Consider the following 22,697-nt stretch of genomic DNA (forward strand, 5'->3'; position numbering starts at 1 on the left):
AATTTGTCTTTCTTATACATATTTTAGAATTTAGAATTTGCTGCTCTTCATTGGTTCTTGATGATTTTGTTTAAAGCTGTTTCATATGGTAAATGTACAATAAATATTAAAAATTTTTCATCATACACAATTCAAACAAATACAAAAGTAGAGAAAAATAATATAAAGAATCTTCATGTACCCATCACATCGTGTCAACAATTCTTAACTGCTGGTAGATCTGGTTTCATTTATGCTTCCTCACTTCAGATTTCCCCCAGTTGGTTATTTTGAAGCAAATCTCAGAAAATATATCATTTAAGATATAAATTCTTTAGTGTGTATAAGTACTTTTAAGGAAGATAAAGGTAAAATAAAGGTAAATAAAATGATAATTTGTCCTAGGTCCTTAAAATAATGGCATATTTTACTCCATGAGCTTTATCATTTTTTTCATATTGCTCAAATGGGTCTATCATTCTTTCTTTTTCTTTTTTCTTTGTGGTAAAATACATCTAACATAAAATTCACCATTTTAAACATTTTTACATGTATAGTTCAGTGGCATAAAGTACATTCACAATGTTCTGCAACTCTCACCACCATCCATCTCCAGAACTTTTATCATCTTCCCAAGCTGAAACTCTATACCCATTAAACAGCAGTTCCCCATTCTCCTCTCCCTCAACCCCTGACAATCACCCTTCTACTCTCTGTCTCTGTGAATTTCAGTACTCTTTGTACCTCATATAAGTGGAATTATACAGTATTTGTTCTTTTGTGGCTGGCTTATTTCACTTAGTATAATTTCCTCAAGGTGCACCCATGTTATAGCATGTGTCAGAATTTTCTTCCTTTTTAAGGCTGAAAAATACTCCATTGGATGTATATACCACATTTTGTTTATCCTTTCATACATGGATGGGCATTTCGGTTACTTCCACCTTTGACTGTTGTGCTAATGCTGCAATGAACGTTGGTGTATAAATATCTGTTCAAGTCCATGCTTTTAATTCCCAGAATCGGAATTGCTGGATCATATGGTTATCGTATTTCTAATTTTTTGAGGAACCACCATGTTGTTTTTCATAGTGGCTACACTATTTTACATTCGTACCAGCAGTGCACAAAGGTTACAACTTCTTCACATTCTCACCAACACTTGTTATTTTTGATAGTAGTTATACTAATGGGTATGAAGTGACATCTCTTTGTGGTTTTGATTTGCATTTCCCAAATGATTGAGCATCTTTTGCTTATTGGCTATTTTCATATCTTCTTTGGAGATTTTGTGAACTTTTAAAGAGATTTGATTGCAGTTAGGAATGGTTTGACCTATGAACTACATGACCACTTAGATTTATGTCTAACCAAAATTCTGTTATTTTTGTTTGGATTTCTGAGCTACCTTTTTAATAATGGGGAGGTCTTTAAAGTCCTTTCTATCCTTAGCTTCCAAGTTTACAGTTAAAGTGAAACCTCCATAATTGACTCTTTTGGGTGATGGTAGTGATGAAGCTTAATGAATAAAAAAATTAAAAATAATAGCACATTTAAAAATGAATTCAGTTTTATTTGTTTTGAATCTATAAAGTAACTGCTTTTGGGGCTACTGGGATGGGACAGGCAGTCCACATCTCTTAAAGAATCTTGTAAATGTTTTAAAGAATATTCCAGACTCTCTCAAATTAGAATATTTATTGTCTTTCCTTGACTTTTATTTAGTCTTTCCATTCTTTTATTTTTAGTACATTTATGTTTGGAAAATGTTAGTGAATATAGAGCACTCATTCTACTCTTAAGGTAAGAATAGAGGTATAATTGATTTTAACCAGAAAAGTTACTATTCATTTAGATTAGTATAGAAAGATAATTTAAAATGAATTTCTCTTTTCATCTTAAATCTTGTTTTTATGCAGTTGTATATTCTTTTCATAACATTTCTTTTAACTGATTTGAACTGATTAACTGATTTGAAGATGTCTTAGTATAGGTCATTTGGGATGAGACTTTCAATGGCTTCAATCAAAAGGACTTTATCTTTTGGAAATGTGTTCTAGCATTCCTCATTGCTGTCTTACTCTGAAAGTTTACTAGAAACTAATTAACTTACTTGTACACTATGATTTGTTTGACTTGTACCGTATTGATTTGTTTGACTCAAAGCTCATTATCACTTTATAAAACTGTGGTAAACCCCTCTGTCCTTGATATTTCTTTTCCTCTTCTTCTGTAGTAATAGCACTCTGCATTTTCATCTAGGCACATGGCCACTAGAATAAAGATTGCATTTCTCAGGCTCCCAGGCAGCTAGGCATGGCCATTTGATATATTCTGGCCAATGAGATGTAAACAGAAGAGGTGTATATCTGGGAAGTGCCCTTAAAGAAAGGGAGTATACCTTTCTTTTTTCCTTTTCTTACTCTTCCTGGCTAGAATGCAGTCATCTTGGCCAGGAGGTAGAAGCTGGGAATTATGGATGGCAGAACAACAAAAGGGAATGAACCTGGGTCCCTGATGATTATAGAGTCAGCATACAAACCTGACCTGCCTACATAATTCTATGTTAGAGAAAAATTAAAAATTAAGAATTCTTCTTCTATATTTTTTAAAGATTTTTTTAGAGCAGTTTTAGGTTTACAACAAAATTGAGAGGAAGGTACAGAGATTTCCCATATAATCCCTACCCTACATAACCAACCTTATTATCAACATTACTCATCAGAGTGGTAGATTTTTACAAAAGATAAACCTATACTGATGCATCATAATCAACCAAAGTTCATAGGTTACCTTAGGGTTCACTGTTGACGTTGTACCTTCTGTGGTTTGAACAAATACATAACGACATGTATCCATCATTATAATATCATACAGAGTAGTTTTATTGCCATCTTTATGTCTTCTTTAAGATACTATGATTTGGATTTTCTGTTACTTGCGACCAAATCAAATTCTAACCAACTTAACAACGACATCCAAAACCTTTTATTTTTAATCTGTAAGATAGTAATAGGGAAAAAGTTTTTTTTTTTCTTTTGAAATATACGTTTCTTGTTTTATTTTAAAAGCAGCCTATTTGCTTTCTAGGAATAAATCTAGTTTCTTTTAAATAATATAATTGAGAAATTCTGCCGCATTAATTATGTAAATAGTTCAATTTAATTTAGTAAATATTTACTGAACAATTGTTTTGTGCTAGGTAATTTTGCTAGAAGTGTTGGGGGTAAAGAATCAGTGATGACAATCATATATTCTTTATCAGAGCACTTTACAATTCCAAGATTGGAGGATCAACAGTTTTACAGTGAGTTTCTTGTATATATATATGTGTATGTGTAAAACCTCATAAAATTGATGGTGCACTTATTAAATTTTTTATTATTTATTATTTTTAAATATTTGTTTATTATTTATTTAATTTATTTTGGGTCGCATTGGGTCTTAGTTGGGGCACACCGGATCTTCATTGAGGCATGCAGAATCTTTCGTTGTGGCAGGCGAGCTTCTCCTTAGTTGTGGTGTGCAGGTTTTTCTCTTCTCTAGTTGTGGCGTGCGGGTTTTCTCCTCTCTAGTTACAGCGTGCAGGCTCCAGGGCACATGGGCTCTTGTAGTTGTGGCGCGCAGGTTCCAGAGCGTGTGGGCTCTGTAGTTTGCAGCACTCAGGCTCTCTAGCTCAGTAGTTGTGGCGTGCGGGCTTAGTTGCCCTGCGGCATGTGAGATCTTAGTTCCCTGACCAGGGATCCAACCCGTATACCCTGCATTGTAAGGTTGATTCTTTAACACAGGATCACCAGGGAGGTCCCTTACTCAATTTAAAAAAAATTCTTGTTTTCCTATGAGGAAACCAAGGCCTGGAAAGGTTATTTTCCCATGTCAAAAAATAAATGCACATTAAAACCATATGTTTGGGCTTCCCTGGTGGTGCAGTGGTTAAGAATTCGCCTGCCAATGCAGGAGACAGGGGTTCGATCCCTGGTCCGGGAAGATCCCACATGCTGCAGAGCAACAAAGCCCGCGAACCGCAACTACTGAAGCCTGCGTGCCTAGAACTTGTGCTCTGCAACAAGAGAAGTCACCACAGTGAGAAGCCCCTGCACCGCAATGAAGAGTAGCCCCCACTCGCAGCACCTAGAGAAAGCCCACGCACAGCAACGAAGACCCAACGCAGCCAAAAATAAATAAATACAATAAAATTAAAAAAACAAACAAAAAACCCCATATGTTTCATTTTATTGCCAATTAAGTATGCTAGGTATAAGAGTAAACAATTTTAAAATTTTTGAATTTATTTCTTTACCTTAGAAATTACTCATATGACAGATTTTATAGCTGAAGATGCTCTTCTTGCAATGTCTTTTTAGCTGATTTGAAAATTGAATCATTTTACATACTAAAACACAAGCTACTTAAAGTTGTGGAGCTAGGCCAGTACTGCCTACGTTTATTTGAACACTATATATGAGCCTTATTTTATGCTTATAAAAAATTTTATAAGCATTTTGTTGAGCATATTTATGAAAAAGAATTACCCTTCTTGGTAGCATCTTCGTGGGAAATTGTACATTCTTAACCATGCAGATGAGGTGCTGAGTTGAATTTTAACAAAGAGAGTCAAGTAAGTGCAATGAAAACAATTTATTTATACCATCTATTCCATCAATCTGTGGTGCCTGAGTATATCAGAAATACCCACACAACAAAGCAAAATATAGACATTTCTGCTGTGGCATAATAAGTTCCACTAAAAAAGCCCCACACTCTGCAAAATCACACACTAAAAATAACTGGCATTTTGAAGGAAATAGAATTGGAATAGATCACTCAAAATGTTTTAACCACCAAAACATTTAATGTTATAATTAAGCAATAACCAAAAAAATCTTATTAAAACTTCTAGCATGTCTATAAAAACATGCTAACTTCCCTATAAGTAAAGAAATAACACAGTAATACAAGACTTTACCTTTAGAAAATACAGGCGAGGGTGGCTTGATGGAAGAGTATATAAGGAAGTATTGTCTGCTGAATTATGAAAACAAGGACAGAGGGACGTTAGCAGCAGAATTTGCAGGTAGAGGAGCAGTGACAGGCTTACCATGAAATGGTTCTGGCTCCTTATCTAGTGTTTGCTTGTTTGTTTTGTACAAATATATGAGAGAAATGTGCAATAAACCCTTTTGAAACCTAGCATTTAGCCAGACTGAGCCAAGAGGAAGAATGGGTCATGTGAACAGTGCTACATTCCTCCAGTGCTTGCTGCATCCACTATGTGTATACTTTGTGTTTGGCTGTTGTATTGTGGTGGCACAAAACGTAGCGTGCTAAGAAATATTGTGCATGAACCTATGGGGCTTCTATGTTGGTCTGACATAATTCCCTCATTTACCTATGGACTAATTCTTGCTATGGAAATACACTCTGTGTGAAACACACTACATCAAATGATTGTTAAACTCCTCACCGTTGAGCAAGGGAGACCTGCCCAGTCCAGGCAAGAAAAAAAGCAAGTGTGTTTGAACTAAGGGTGGTGCAAGGAAAGAAGGCAGAGGAGGTGAACAATGGGTAGATAAAGGCAGACAAGGGAAGGTGAATGCTTTGAGAACACAGTTTCCCATGTGTGATATTATTTGATTTTCGTAACAGTCCTATGAGGGGGTACTGTTCCCTGATTCTACATATTAGGGGAATGAGGCCCAGAGAGGGTAAAGACTTGGCCCAAGATCGCACAGATAGAAAATGGTGGTGTCAGGATTTGAAATCAAGTCTGTGTAACCCCAAATCCTGTGTTTTACAAACTATAGAAGGTGACTTCCCTACTGGGTTGGAATATGGGCCCTGTAGCCCGAGTCTTCAAGGCAGTGGGCCACACTTCTGTGGCTTTGTGAACTTAGGGAATCTTTTAAACTCCCTGAGCCTTTTTTACCTCACATATGGAGGTGCTAGGAATAGCCACTTCAGAGGATTATTGTGACAATTGTATATGATTACACACGTAGAAGTGTTTTACAAATGTGTAAACATTATGCAAGCAATAAAGCATCTTATTTTCTCTCCACGAAACTTCCAGCTCTTTACATTAAAAATGATTATAAATGTTTTTTTTAAGATGACAGGCTTAGTAGTTTATATAGTCACAAGTTAAAAAGCAGAAAGAGGAAAGTCCCTGGGAAGTTTGGTTCCAAAGCAAAACGCTTCTGTATGTTAAGTAAACTGAAGGAGGGAACCATTGATTCCAGCTGCAGATACTGCTTGCATGTGTGCTTATTTATTTATTTTTTTATCTTTTTGGCTCTGTAAGAAGATCTGGTTCTGGTTTCCCTTGCGTCCCTAGAGAAACTAACGTATCACTTGGCAGATTTAGTGGATATTTAATAACTGACAGATTTAGGACTGTGTGAAGGAAGAAAGAGAATTGTGGTTAAAATTTTTACAACAGATTCAAAATATTTGTTTCTACTATTTTATTAAAAAGTAGTTCCACAAACTAAGACAAAAATGACAGTTTCTCAGTTTGCTTTGTAAGTTGTTAAAAGCAGTGGCATTTGCTGCAATCTCAAGAGTGTTTAAATAGCCACTTAAGCCCTTACAGAGTAAAAGTACATTGGACTAATCTGAAGTCCCCGGTTCCGACTTTGCTTATCATTACTAACTGGTTGGTTTGGACAATCTGTCTGGGTCTTAATTCTTTGCTTTGTGAAACGTGTGTGTGTTTGTGCATGTGGGAAGGGCATAGTTGATGTAAAGATGCTTTCCAAGCAGTGCTAAGGTTTCAAGGTATGATTCAAGGTGCTGGAATAACTTCCCATACTCCCCCGGTAACCTGAGAGATATAATCCATCTCTCAAGGTTATAGACCACCCCATTACAAGTGGGCTCAGTCTTTAGTTTCTTGCTGTGCTGTTTCATTTTATTTGGTTTAGCCCTTCTTATTAGTGTGGAGATTGGAATAATCAATGTGCAGGAAATTGTCTCGTGGATATTATTTTTGATTGTTTGGAACATTTGACTAGCAAAACCCAGTGCCCCTTCCTGCTAGTTGTTAATGACTCCTAATGTGTCATAATTTAATAATGCTTCTGGAAATAAATGTTTGCTTTCTTTTGTATTTGCATATATTAGAGCTTTTGCATAAATCAACTGATGTTTCTGGAAGTGATTGTATAGCTAGAACTACTGATATGGATTTTTGCCAAGACATGGCCTTTTTCATTGCAGTTCCCTCTTTTTATAAAAATACAAAATGGTCATAGTATTCAAAGGAAACTGAAAAATCCATGGACTTTCTTAATGCTACTTTTTAAAAACTACATTAGAGAAGGAAACTTTTATCAGTTGAGTGGCTATTGCTGTTTGGGAGGAATGCTCTGTTTGCCCCTCCTCACTGTATTGCCCTATGATATACAAAAGAACTTTCTAACAGCCATTCAACTGTAGAATGAGTCCCTTCAGGATAGGAAGTTTCTTTTTTTAAGAGGTGCATCAGTTCAGTGAGACTGAGTGTCATTGAGCTTATTAAAGCATTCCATGGCCTAGAATGATCTTAATGATCTATATGACCCATATAACCTCTGACTGAGAACAGATTCTGCTGTTTCAACCATTGCCCTTGTTTTTAGTGGAAACCTTAATTATTCTTTCAAGGGAAAAAGATTTTAAACCACCAATTAACCACCATCTTCATAATGTCAGTCTAGAAGCTGAGAATTCTGAAAAGTTTTTACTTTTCTCATCCACTCACCTTCTTATTCTAGATGATTGTATTTCTGGTTTACCTTGTTTTTATTGGAAGGGAATAAGACACTTTTTTTTTTTTTTTTTTTTTGTGGTACGCGGGCCTCTCACTGTTGTGGCCTCTCCCGTTGCGGAGCACAGGCTCCGGAAGCGCAGGCCCAGTGGCCATGGCTCACGGGCCCAGCCGCTTCACGGCATGTGGGATCTTCCCGGACCGGGGCACGAACCCGCGTCCCCTGCATCGGCAGGCGGACTCTCAACCACTGCGCCACCAGGGAAGCCCTAAAACATTTTTTGATATATATTACATTGACTTATTCTACTAATAGATTTCTGAGCAAGTTCCTTTGTGGTTATGGTTTTGTTTTACTTAAACATTATAGAACCAAACAATGTTCATGAAACTATAATATTATACTTGCTATTTATGTAGAACTTTCACAGAAACTTATTAAAACAGAGAAATACAAAGGACTATTTTTTCTATGAAAACGATGAGAAAACTAAGATGCAAAATAAATAGAACATTTTTGTATTAATAAAGAGATCTAATAAAACTCAAAATGGCCTTTTGATCTTGCTAATAGATCATAATGCCTATACAAATAGTTTTGATATTCTTACAAAAAATAAGAAAATACAGTGTATTCCTTTAAATCATTGTTAAATTATTGAGATTTAAGGAGTCAAATCATGACTGTCAGGCTCAGTAAAAGATTGCCATAGCCTAACATTTAAGCAGTATTTTGACCTTTACAGAGTGCTTTTAGAGATGCTATTTCTTTTTAGCCCTCATAGTTATCCTGTGGGAGTTATTATCCTTATTGAGTACGGCAGATGAGAAACCTCAGTCGTAGACTTAGCCAAGATTATAGATCTGAGGACACAAACCCAGGTTTTCTAACTCACAAAGTAGTTCTCATTCTTCCAACCTAAGTCTTTCCTTAATTGTCTAGATACCATTTTGAATACACCTGTTATAATGGCCTCAAAGTAAAGACTGGAATGATCCAGTTGAGATATATCCAGTCACTACTGGATTACTCATGGCAAATTCTCACATGTGACTAAACAAACTTTGTGAAGTTGCTGTCACCTCAGTAACCTCATCTCACCAACTGAGTGTTTTTCTATCAATACCAGTAGCCCAGCAGGCCTTGAGGAGTAAGTGGTGGAGAAAGCTAGGCGAGGCAAATGACAATATTGTAGTGGTTGATGCCTTTAAGGAGAGCCTAGGTCTGCCTCTCTGTTGGTCTGTTTGGAGATTTTTTCTAAACTCCACCTACTGAATTTCCTCTCTGTGAGAGACTCTTCAAAACAAAATAAAACCTTGTATTTGTTACCTTTCTCCCCCCAGGTGACAGTGAATTGAGACCAACTCAGTTATGACTGTTCACCATTTTGGAAAAAAACTCTCCATCCCTTGCAGGCGGCAGTGAAAACAAAGGCTGGTGGGGAAATAGGACTGTCTGTTGCATTCCTATAATGTCAGAACCTGTATTATATGGTTCAGAAGTTGAAATTTTAATTTTTTTCTTCCTCCTGTTTGTGTCAATTTGTGGGGAGGGTTCAGAGGCTTTATTTTATTAGTATTCCAACTAAATTCTCCAGGGAGGGTCAAGCTGCCAATAAGTTTCTGCTTCTCATTTGTTTACAGGTATGCAACTAGGAGATACACCACAATCAGGTTTTCAAAACAGTTTGCACAATTAATTAGGCTTTATCTAAAAGGGAAGTGTTTCGTTGTTTTTGATATTTCATTGGCAGTGTATGAAGTAAAAAATTACTTTTTAAAATTGAATGGTACTATTTGGAATAAATGTTTAAATGAAAGGACTGGAGTGGAGGCTGAGGGTACAGTGGGTGAGAGGGAGATTCAGTGTGAAAGTACCCCAAGAACAATTTTGGAAACTAGACTGTGCTCTCAGTCTATTACAATCTATTACAATTTTAACCTTCCTGGACCAACAAAATTCCTCCTCTGTCTGTCGAACTCTCCCAACATTTGATTGATGTTTCTTTTATGATACGAATCACTTTTCATCTCTGCCTTACCATATGTCTTTGTATTGTGTGTGTATGAATGAATAATTACCTTGTGATCCCCTAACTGGGAATATCTGAATATAAGCTGTATTTCTCATTTCGTATTTCTATAAAACATTCCTGGGCAAACTACTAGCTGGCTAGTAAAATTGCCCAGAGTTCTACCCATGAGTAGATTTAAATCACTGCTGTTTTAGAGAGTCTATGGATTGAGTGAAACTAGTAAGTAAATGCAGAAATAAAATAGCAAAAATGATTGCTAGATTCCAGGTCTAAAACAGTCTCACAGTATGTAAAAGTGAATAAGTAATAGTAATAATAGTGACTCTAATAAGAATATCAAAAACAACAGTATAATAGTTAAAATATATTATTTCTTTACCATATGTGAGGCATTGTGCTAAGCACTTTACATATGTTATATAATTTAATCCTTAAACTAGTTACAGATTTGGAGAACTTAGGGAAGATGCCAAGGCTAAGCTGCATTGACAGAGCCAGGATTCAAACCCAGATTTTTTTTTAAAGCTTGTTCTCTCCACCATTATATTATAATGCAATAGATTCTCAATCGGGTTTCATTAACAGTTTTTCACCCTCAAAGTGAAGCTAAGAGGTTTTGCAATCTTAGTGGTGACTTCAGTTCAATAAACAACAGCACAATGGGTAAGTGATAATACCCTCTTTCTAAAATTAGACTGTTTCTCTCATTTTTGATAGACAGGATTAGGAGTTGGCAATAAAATAGTATGTATATTTTAAATGTCTCTTTAGTTGGTTTTTGACATCTGCTGGAGCAAACAGTTTAAAAAAATAGAAGGAAAAATCCACTGAAGAAGAATGCATTTAATATAGGAATTATGAAAAAGCTGTACTAAATAGAGATGAAATGATGACTGATGAAAAAGTCTGCATGGAAAAAGTTTATCTAGAGGCCTTTAACTGGGTTCAGTCACATATTCAATTCAGATGGTCTCAACACCACATTGCTCTCGGAAGTCTGCGTTCTTCAGAACGGCTTCTGCTGGGAGAACCATGCCTGAAATGTGTAATCCAAGGACTGGAGAGGGATGAAGAGCCTCTGACTGCCCAGTGCAGCTCAGGGGTCAACCTGCGGTCACATCCTTTCCATGCCCTCTTCCAACATATACATAGCGAAGGGAAGTGAAGGGACTTCACTTACTATTATTATTATGATGATGATGATGATGACTTATTATTTATGTCATATCTTATTATTTATGTCATATCTTCACTTCTCATAGGGAAGTGAAGAAGGGGAGGTGATAGCAGAAGGATTCTCTACATTTAATAAGCGAAGGTGCAAATGAGGAGGCCAGATATGCCCAGCAGACAGTCTATGGTGATAAGCCTTACTTCCTGGAGTGTCCTGAGAGAAAGACAGACTAAGAGTGGAGTTTCTTTGCCCCTCACTCAGGAGTTGATGTAATAACACAGCTGGGGTCCCATAAGTTGGTTGTTGAGGGATTGCTTCTTTCCCTCAGTCTTTTCCCATTAGAGGTGACTGGAGATGAAGCTCCTGGAGGTACCTCTGTCTGCATAGGAATCCTAGGGAGGAAAACCGAAGTTACCGGTGGTGTTTGAACAGCTTATGACTTTCCTAAGGAAGCTAATAGCCCTGGGGAAGCTGACCTTTGCTGGGGGATTTGGCAAAGGGATTACACTGTTTTATGGGTAGATCCTGTTACCGTGTACTTAAGTTTATTTAACAGTGTAGTCTCTAGAGTAGAGGCTACATGTGACATAGTAAAAAAAGAATAAAAAACTAATGGTTGTTCGAAGTCATCCTGTTTACCTGGAGAAGTGAGAAAAATTACATTTTCCTCTAATCAGCGTACAGATATTCTCTCTTTCTCTCTCTCTGTCCCCCCACCTTTCTCCCTCTTTCTTTCCCTCCCTCTGTGTCTCAATACTTGATTTGGACTTAAGAAAAAGAAAGTTAATAACTTCTGAGCATAATGTTATCCTACAACACAACAGACACATGCACAGCAGATATCAGATCTAAAATCTGTGCTTGATGCCTTGGAGTTTGAAAAATGGTCTCTACATAAAGGTTGGAGTGACCCAAATGGATCACCATTTCTCTTGTCAATAGGCATATCCTGTAACTTTCCTATAGTAATGAAGTGAATGTCAAAAAAGTTTTATTTGGGAGGCAAGTATGTGCACCTATGTCTGACAGTGGATTATGCATACATGAAACATGCCTTGAAGCTGTTCAGATCCTTTAATTTTCTCCTACTTCCAACACTCATGTTAACAACATAAATACCCGTTTTACTGTTGTGTGATCATTTTGCAATTTTGTATTTACAGCTTTGTGTGAGTAACTGGAGAGTGAGCATGGTAGTACTTATTGTATGACTTTTTCCCCTTTTATTTTTCCCAGTTTTATTGAGCTATAATTGACATATTACATTGTTTCAAGTGTATAACATAAGGATTTGGTATTTCTATATATTGTGAGATGATCACCACAGTAAGTCGAGTTAACATGCATCACATCACATAGTTACACATTTTTTTCCTTTTGATGAGAACTTTTAAGATGTACTTTTTGGCAACTCTCAGATATCCAATATTGTTAACTTTAATTATCATGCTGTATATTATATCCCCAGAACTTACTTATCTTATAACTAGAAGTTTGTACCTTTTGACCACCTTCACCTACTCCATCCCCCTCTCTGGCCCCTGGAAACTGTAAATGTGATTTCTGTTTCTATGAGTTTTTTTCTTTTAGATTCCACATATACGTGAGATCATACAGTATTTGTCTTTCTCTGTCTGACCCGCTTCACCTAGCACAATGCCCTCATGGTCTACCAATGTCATTGCAAATGGCAGGACCTTCCTCCCTTTATGACTAAACAGTATTCCACCACATACACACACCACACCCTCTCCATCCATACATCTGCTGATGGATACCCAGGCTGCCTCTATGTCCTCGGCACCATAGACAACACACACCACAATGAACGTGGAGGTGCAGACATCCTCTGGGGATAGTGATCCTGTTTCCTTCAGACATATCCAGAAGTGGAACCGCTTGACCATATGGAAGATCCATTCCTAGTTTTTTGAGGAACCTCTGTTCTGTTCTCCTCAGTGGCTGCATCAGTCCATACTCTCACCAACAGTGAATGAGACCCACCCTCATCCCTGCCAGCACTAACCATCCCTCATCCCCCTGATAACAGCCATTCCAACAGTTGTGAGGTGACACCTCACCGTAGCCCTGCTCTGACCTTCTTAATAATTCCATACACTTGCTGGACACCTGAATATCTTCTTTGGAAGAAGATCCATTCAGTATTGTATGGCTTCTGTGTAACTAGTAGGTACAAGGATCCCCTGCTAGTTTGGATCACAGTGATCACTCACTAAGAATTGATTGAAAAAGGCCGCATAGGTCCCTTGCATCTAGTTTCACATTGTTGTGCTTCACAGCACCAGGAAGGCCTGCCATTGTAGTGAGTAAAAAGTTTGTCACATTGAAATAGAGAAAATCTTTGTTGTGTAAATAATTGTTTTTTCTTAGTTACTAGAATCCTTTAAATCTCCTTAGAGTCAGGTTGTTGATGGGGACGAGTGGGCATTGAAATATGTCTGACGTTGAGTAGTTTCAGATGTGTTTACCAGTATTTTTCTCATATCAAGATTACCTTGTTTATGAACTTTACATCCATTTTTTTATTCCTCTTCATTTAAAATGTAGCTTTGACTATAAAGTCATAACTTTATAGTAGAATGTGAAGTGTTATAGATTACTCTGACCACAGAACAGTTTTCATTCTGAATATGAGTATTAAATATATTTCTTAAAGAAAGAGCAATGAGCTGAGCCTTATGAAATAGGTCAGATTTTGACTTAAACATATAAGTTAGAAGAGGCGTCTAGCCGGGGAAAAATAGCCAGAGAAAATTAATAGATATGAGAATAAGCCATGGAAAGTTGGTGGGCAACAGTAGGGAATGATGCCAAGAAGTGAGATCAGATTCTGAAAGGTCGTGATGATCATGATAAAAGAATTTAGCATTTATTCAGCAGACAGTGGTGCTCTATAGAAGAGTTTTTAATTGGGGATGACTATGAATTAGGAGGTCTTCTGAAGCAATACAAAGATTGCACACGTGAGAAGGCAGAAGGCTCAATAATAAGGCCCTCATAAAATCCCCAGGAGGGTAGTGAGGGCGTAAGTTATACTATTTGCAGAGAAAATGGAAAAAAGGGCATTGGTTATATATGAGACGTAGCATCACTAGGTGGTAATAGAAAAGCAACCATCATCTGTGTCATAAGGCAAAAAATGTTCTGGGTTTCTGCTTCCATATCTATTCTTTTCCATTCCAAATTGTCTCCAGGGCAATGCATCCTGTGTTTAAAATATTCACTATAATAGTCTGTTTTAAGTGAACAAGCTAGTGATAAGTAGCTAGAGAGTTAGTTTAAATTTAAAGCTCATTTATTCCTTCCTCTATTGAGTAGAAAAGAAAATCATCATCATTATTGTCATCATCGTGATCAGGACTATCATCTAACAACACCGAAGGCTATCTGTGCTAACCGCTATTGTTCATAATCTCACTTATTGCTCATAATAGCCCCTTGAGGCACTCTTACTATACCCATTTTACACATGAGATAGATGAGGCTTAGAGAGATTAAATAGCTTGCCTAGGGCCACATAGGTAGTAAATGGCAGAGCTGGGCTTTGGGCTCAGGCAGCCTGGGCTTTAAAAAATGACACTGTTTGCCTATGCCGCTTTGCTACAGCAGTATATCAAGAATAGATTAAATTCTTTTACTATGAACTTCCAGAATTTACCCTAATTATTTGAGTATGTTACGAATCTGTCATATTGGGGTTTGGGGTATATTTCAGAACAGTTGTAACCCAGCGGGTTGGGTTGACTGGAATCAGATTCTCAGGGTGTCAGGACCTCAGACAGCTCTCAGGCTTGTTCTCTAACGGGAACTGCTTCTGTCTGGCATTTTCATTTGTCCTATTTTCTACTAGTTAGCCTTCATCCTATACTTCACCTTTTGTCCTCCCTCATAACATTAAATTATGTTGGCTCACTCTTCTGATTTCTAATTCCAAAATTTTGAGATTAGAATCTCATTGCCTGGTTTATCTTCTGATACTTGGGCATAGGTTTGCCACTGCCTAGTGTGTGCATTGGCTGTCCTTCAATGAGAACCCAGTTTCTCTTCTTAAAACTGGATTTGGGGGAAGGAGAAGACTGTACTCCCCTAGGCCTGCCCCTTCAGCGAGAGTGATGGGTGACACAGGCTCTGACAGGTACCTCTTTGGTTTAGAAGAAGTAGATGGTATATGTTACAAATGCATCACTATTTAAGTAAAATAAATTGTCACATCATCTATTGGTAAACACTGTGTATTAGCCAGAACTTGGTGTGTTCATTGGCACTTAATATAGCCACAGAAACTTATCAGGAAATTTTCTATTATCACAGAATCAAACACTTCACCTTTTATTTTTTTTTAATTTCCAAATAAAAATATCACAGTAGTTTGTAGTGTATGAGAATAACTATGATATTTAAATGATTAAATCAGTTAATCAAAATCCCTTGGTTTTTGTTTTCTACTTTGATAAAATTTACATGTTTGTTTCTTACTGTCAGAAGAATTTAGAAATCATTTTATTTCCCAGCTCTATCAAATTGATTTCTGTCCTTTGGAGTAGTCTAAGACTGCAGCATAAAATTCAAAGTCTGGGCAATATTTGTGTGATTCTGTTTTCATTTGTTCCTCATTTGGGAATTCATGAATTATTATATCTTTATCTTACATTTCATAGACTATTTGCTAGGAAAAGGTAGGGCCATTGACACCGTGACTATATGGAACTGATACTTGCTACTCTACAGCCCAATAGGATTTCTGAAACTAGCACCTTCAGTAGTAATCATGTTGGTATTTATTATTTAATGCCATAAAGGTCTTCAGGTTTTCTGAGGTTGGAACTTAAAGAACACCTGAGGGGCTGCCTGGCATCAAGGCTCAGTTCACCCTTAAAGGGCAATTCATGCAGCTGATAATTCAATTCAGGGTAAACCGTTTTTTTACTTGAATTTTTTACATGTAGGTTATTCAACCATCAGATTTTTTTCATTAACTTTCTTTATATGAGAAACAAGTGGCAGATAAGCTGCTATATGTATATTTGTTAAAACAACTTCTGATGTCAGTTATAGGGTGAACATAGAGTCATTAATATCTTACAACACCTGAACCTATTAAATAATGGTAGCAGATATGTGTGGATTAAGTGGAGAAATAAAATAATCCTGGAATGTCTTCTGAATAATTATTTTAAAAGATCCAGTCATTCACTTTTAGTTCTGCAGTTGTATACCTACTATGTCCTCACTGCTGTGGGAGGCTATAAAAATGAATAAGATGTGTTAGAGGTGGCAAGAGAGATATAAACCAGAAGACTGAGAGTGTAGAGGACAGAGATGTTACCCTCATATGGCATAATTTGGGCAGATTAATAGAGGAGGGGTTTGGATGAGTTGAGTTTGAATACGTGGAATGGGAGGTATGTTAGTCCAGTTGAAAAAGAGAGGAGAGAACAGACATGGAGCAGGGGTGAGTTCTCTGAATGCTAAGAGAATAGCACAAGGTCTTTTGGAGATGAAGTATAGATTTTACAAAGAATATGTGGCTTACCAGTGAAGGAGGCAGGTTGGAGCCAGCTTGTGAAGAGCTTGAATTCCAGACCAGAGGTTTGTACTTTATTCTACAAATAACAAGCAAGAATTATACAGTTTAAATCAGGACACATACACATACACATACACATATACACATTTTTGAGCTGTGTTTTAAGAAGTCTAATCTGTCTACTATGTGTGGGATATACTAGAGAAGATTATTTAGGATTATGGTTATTAGTTCTAGGTATATTTTATTCTTTAAATTGGGCAGTAAATATCTGATATATGTGGTAATTCTGACAGAACTGAAGCAACCACAACCTCCTAGCCTCATGTTGTTAGGTATAAATGACAATATTCTTTGGTTTGAAGTAATAATTTTAGGAAGAAGTTTGGAAGAGTCTGACATTGAAGTAGTTAAAAATCTGACTTGTGATTCTGAATCAAGTGGAATAGTTTTCACTATGCTTTTGGAAAGTGAATCTGGTGTGTCCACCCAACTTCATATTTGGAATGTCATGGAAGCATGTTGGCTGAGCTGAAAGGGAGATAGGGTTCACATCCAGCTGGAGACTCTGAATTGCTTAGAAGCAGAAAGCATTGGAGAGAAAAAGACTACTCATGCTTACTACGTTTTTAATATAGAAACAGCTTCATTTCTTTGGGAGATAGAAAGGGCAATAATGCTCAAAGATGAGATGGCCAAAAGTGACTCTGTTATTCTGCAACAATTTGATCTGAAAGAATTTCTTCCTGTGGTGGTACAGTTTAAGGAGAAATTTATTATCTCCTCCCCACCACGCTTCCCAAATTTGGACCTAGGAATTGGATTTGGGAAAGAATAAATTGACACCAGGTTTAAATATTTATAAAATCTTTATGAAACTCCCTTTTTCAGATCTAGACTTCCTGTACTGAGTGGCAGTCTGCATGTCTTCCAGTCATTCACTGTGGGCCAGTGCTTATAACAGTGGGTTTTGCTGTTTCCTCTGTCCATTCAAGTTATATAACATAGAGTGTTTACACTGATATATTAGGTAGTTGTCCAGTCCAATTTCTGTTTTGCTTTGTATTGTAGACGCAGCTGCATTTTAATTTTATATGTTATTGGAACAGAGAAGGCTTGTGCCCACATCCCAACCACCCCTTTTTTGCTACTGCTACAGAAAGTGCTTGCCTCACTGCAACACTCAGCACCCTCTACCATAACTGTATATTTACCTTGTATCTCCACTAGTCTCTGTTGAGAGAAGAGGCATTGTCTCTCCTTTGTAGTTCCAGTGCCTAACACAGTGCCATCAGTTAATGTTTACTCAATAAATACTATTAATTAAATTAATGGATTGTTTACATAAATAATTGTAACCTTTTCTAAGGCATCACATCACCTAGTTTGGTTTAACTACTCTAGTCAAAGGGCCAATCGCTTAAGTGAGAGAAAGAACAAAGGTCAACCATTTGTTTAACTTATGGAAATGTCAAAGTTATCAGTTCACTCATCTCTTTATTCAGTAGGTGCTGTGCTAAGTCATTTGGGAATAACACACTTTCTGCAGTTATTTCAGTGTGATAAGTGCTTACTGTGGATGAATTCATGGAGGGTTCTGTCCAAAGGATAAACATTTATGTTGCACTAGAGAGCCTGAAAAGGATTCCTGGGGAAGGTGATGCTGAGTTTTGAAGGAAAACCAGGAGTTAATTACTTTAAGAACACAGGGAACGGTACTTACGATATCAGGAAAAGCATCTCTAAGGGCGCAGAGTTGGAGTCAGCATGATGCTTCAGTGAACTACAAGTACTTCAGCATGGATGGGAAAAAGCCTGGGAGAGTAGTTAGCTTCTTTTGGACATTTTAAAACTTTAAAACAGAAATTATAAAATATTTTCTTAAAGATATTTAATAAGTGAAATGAGATGGTAATGTTCTTTCTCTTTTCATTTATCCTTATTAAAAATAAAACTTTTGGGGCTTCCCTGGTGGTGCAGTGGTTGAGAGTCCGCCTGCCGATCGATGCAGGGGACATGCACGGGTATGTGCCCTGGTCCGGGAAGATCCCACATGCCGCGGAGCTGCTGGGCCTGTGAGCCATGGCCGCTGAGCCTGCGCGTCTGGAGCCTGTGCTCCGCAACAGGAGAGGCCACAGCAGTGAGAGGCCCGCGTACCGCAAAAAATAAATAAATAAATAAAACTTTCTTCAACCCAATAGTAATACATGATTATTATGGTAACTTGGACTACATGGAAAAGATAAAATAAAATAAAACTCCTCCTTTAATCCCTCCATTCAGAGATACTACTGCCATTAATATTTTGGTGTATTATCTTACTGATTTTTAAAATATCAACATTTTACAGATACCATTAACAGTAATAATTGATGTGTTTTTGTAGGTTTTTTCTAATATCTAATTCCATAGATGTAGAACATGGGAACAATGAAAGTCAAGCAATAAATCATTAAATGACCTTTATTTTAGAAAGGGAGAAGAAAATTAACATTTATAGACAAAATGTTAGGTTTTTCATATTAAATATTATCAGTCAACCAAGTTAACATTGCCAAAGGAATTCAGACTCTAATCTCTAGAAGATAAGAAGTGCCTATGGGATGCTACCATGTCTGCATGGATTAAAGTCCATGCAGTCTGCATGGATTTCCTGCTACAGTTCTGGTTGTTCACTTAATCATTTAAACAGTCTGATGAATCACTTGAAAAATCACAGATAACCCAAATGTCTTACTTGAGGAGTAATTTATGGATCAGTGCCCTTCATTTGATCTTCTCTTTCTACCCTCTGTTTTTTAAGAAAAGTCAAATGCCATGCCTGTTTAAAGGGTTAAGTCTATGCAGCCTTTTCTAAATGAATCAGAGAGTTGAATTATTATTTTATTCGTAATAAAAATTGAATAATTTTTTATTGCTTTATAATGATTAAAATATAGTATGAATGTTGACTACTTTTACTTGTAAAACAACACTCCTATGTTGAAAGTCCTCACAGTAGAAGCACTTAAATGCTGGCAATTCCATACATGTACCTAAGAATACTTTAAAATACTATCACATATAAGAACTGACTTTTAAAGGTGGCGAGCTCTTGGGCTTCCCTGGTGGCGCAGTGGTTGAGAGTCTGCCTGCCGATGCAGGGGACACGGGTTCGTGACCCGGTCCGGGAGGGTCCCGCATGCCGTGGTGCAGCTGGGCCCGTGAGCCATGGCCGCTGAGCTTGTGCGTCTGGAGCCTGTGCTTCACAACGAGAGAGGCCACAGCAGTGAGAGGCCTGCGTACTGCAAAAAAAAAAAAAAAAGAAAAAGTGGCAAGCTCTTTGAGACCACCTACTTGCTACATTTCAGCCAAGTCTTATTTTATAGTTAATGTGAAATACTGTAGATGTGTACAATTTTATTGTTATTTTATTATTAAAACTGAGATACTTCCATTAGTGTTTGATGTTTGGATTCCCATATTGACTTAATAACTTTAACTTACTGTCCATGCATATGTATTTATTATTTTCGCTTTTCTATCAGAATGTTTACTCTTTGGTTATAAACTCCTGGGTAGCAGGGGATATGTCTGTGATACATAGACAAATATATTAAACAAGGAATAAATATTATGCTCAGACTCTCCATTGAGAAGGTGAAGTGGGTCAGGAGCATCAAGATCGCAGGAGATGGCTTTCCTATGGAATACACAAGAAAGGATTTGGTTTATGTAAGGAAGCCAAGGCCTTGAAAAGGAATCTCAGAATAACTTGTATGGCATATGAATCACTGTTTACTGCCCAATGTTATCTTCTGCTTTGGCAAAGGAGATGATGATATTATTGTCCTTGGAAGATATATTCAGAACCCAAAATATATCCAACAACAGCAGCTGAGGAATGGCTTCGAAGCAGATGTATGAAATCTCGATAATCCAAAGAGATACATCTATAATGTAAACAATTGAGATGTTTATTCCATGATGTTTTGTAAAGGGCGCATACTTTGGTATGTGGGGACCACATTGGTCTCTCCTCTCAAAACTCGTCATCAGAATCCTGGGTGGCTGGGCGTGTGGTCCTTAGTATAGTGGGTTCTTGGGTGAGGTCTTAAAAAGCCTGGCTCGAGGTTCAGGGTTTGATTCAGCTGAAGAGTTGATAGCAGCTTCTCTCAGGCACATTGAGAGACCCACAAAAAGGTAAATGCAGAAAGCAAGGCAAAGGTCTTTTCCCCATATTCGGCCCCAGGTCATCTTAACAGCTTGCTTACTGGAGACGAAGCTGAAGTTCTAGAGCTGACTTGCGTTGTTTCACAATAGTCAGTTGTTAAACATACAGATGACCAATAGGCACGTGAAAAGAAGCTGAACATCGCTAATTATTAGAGAAATGAAAATCAAAACTACAGTGAGGTACCACCTCACACAGATCAGAATGGCCATCATCAAAAAAGTCTACAACTAACAAATGCTGGATGGAGAGGGTGTGGAGAAAAGGGAACCTGCCTACACTGTTGGTGGGAATGTAAATTGGTGCAGGCAATATGGAGAACAGTATGGAGGCCCTTCACAAAACTAAAAAGAGAGTTGCCAACCAGCAGTCTCACTCCTGAGCATATATCCAGACAAAACTCTAAGTTGAAAAGATCCATGCACCCCTATGTTGATAGCAGCACTATTTACAATAGCCAAGACATGGAAGCAACCTAAATGTCCATTGACAGATGAATGGATAAAGAAGATGTGGTATATATACCCAGTGGGATATTACTCAGCCATAAAAAAGAATGAAATAATGCCATTTGTAGTAACATGGATGGACCTAGAGATTACCATACTAAGTGAAGTAAGTCAGAAGACAAAGACAAATGCCATGTGATATCACATATATGTGGAATCTAAAATATGACACAAATGAACTTATCTACAAAACAGAAACAGACTCACAGACATAGGGAACAGGCTTGTGGTTGCCAAGGGGGGGTGGTGGGGGAGGGATGGATTGGGAGTTTGGGATTAGCAGATGTAAACTATTATATATAGAATGGGTAAAGAACAAGGTTCTACTGTATAGCACAGGGAACTGTATTCAATATTCTGTAATAAACCGTAATGGAAAAGAATATGAAAAATAATTTGTGTATGTATAACTGAATCACTTTGCTGTACAGCAGAAATTAACACAATATTGTAAATCAACTATACTTGAATAAAATAAATTTAAAAAGAAGAGCCAACTGTTAAATTCTCAGGAAGTCTCTGTGTTGGTTTTTAAACACAGCCATGATTTAGTATTAAGTAACATAAACTTACAATTTAGTAAATTGTATTAAAAGGAGGTAATAACTACTCAAAACTCATCACTTCCTAATTACTTTTTCCAAATTTTATTATTTTCTGTGCTTTTAAAACTGTTTACATCTTGTAAATAAACTGCTTATCTCTTCCCAACTCTAGGTCCAATATCATACATTGGAAGCTTGAAATCAGCCACATTGGGATAGTTACAGCACAGAAATCAGCTAACATTACAAATGAATTGCTTACTTGATTGTTTTATTGAACTCAAGATCTGAGAAAGTGATGGCAAAAACATTGACAATGCAGATATAAACTTAAAATACATCGTGTTTAGAGCTGTTACATTGTGAACAGCCAAGAAAAAAAAGAAAAAGAAAATGTTCTCCTGATATTTGAAAACTGTAATCTGACTCAACAAAGTTGCTCACGTCATTGATAAACAAGAAAAGTTTTGACATTCATCTTCACTGTTTTACTCGTTAAGATAAAAATATCAACCAACATTCATGCCACATATAAAATTATAACAAAAACTATTTGGAAAGGAGTTATGGATTGAGATGCAACTCCATTTGTCAAATTATGGTTGAATTGCAACCACAGTTGGCTATGGATAAAACAGTTGGGTAGAAACCAATGAAAGCATCCTGTGAGAATCAGTTGGCTGTGTAGAATTTACAATAAGAAGTATATATATTGTATTCTTGGTAAACTGTGTGGTACTCATTCTATCAGTATAATTTATAATAAACTTATGTTTATACTTACAGTTTTGGAGGGCCAGGTGCTGTCATTCATTAGCATAGTGCTGCCAAACTAGAAGCTGACAGCAATACCACCTACCCCTTAACCTTAAAAGTTTGGGCCTGTTTATGGGGCTATGATTATGAGGCTGTGGAAAAGCCCTTTCTCCTCCTTCCTTTGATGAGT

General features: G+C 37.0%; 1 protein-coding gene and 1 long non-coding RNA gene across 13 annotated transcripts in view; both read left to right on the forward strand.

Moving 5' to 3' along the window:
* RGS7 (regulator of G protein signaling 7) overlaps window positions 1–22,697 on the forward strand; it is a 606,659-nt gene that overhangs the window by 11,581 nt on the left and 572,381 nt on the right. The gene's annotated exons all lie outside the window — the stretch shown is intronic.
* The window catches only part of LOC132598275 (uncharacterized), a 38,696-nt gene that overhangs the window by 416 nt on the left and 15,583 nt on the right, over window positions 1–22,697 (forward strand). The window lies entirely within an intron of this gene.

The sequence above is a fragment of the Globicephala melas genome, chromosome 1 (assembly GCF_963455315.2).
Source record: "Globicephala melas chromosome 1, mGloMel1.2, whole genome shotgun sequence".
Taxonomy (NCBI): domain Eukaryota; kingdom Metazoa; phylum Chordata; class Mammalia; order Artiodactyla; family Delphinidae; genus Globicephala; species Globicephala melas.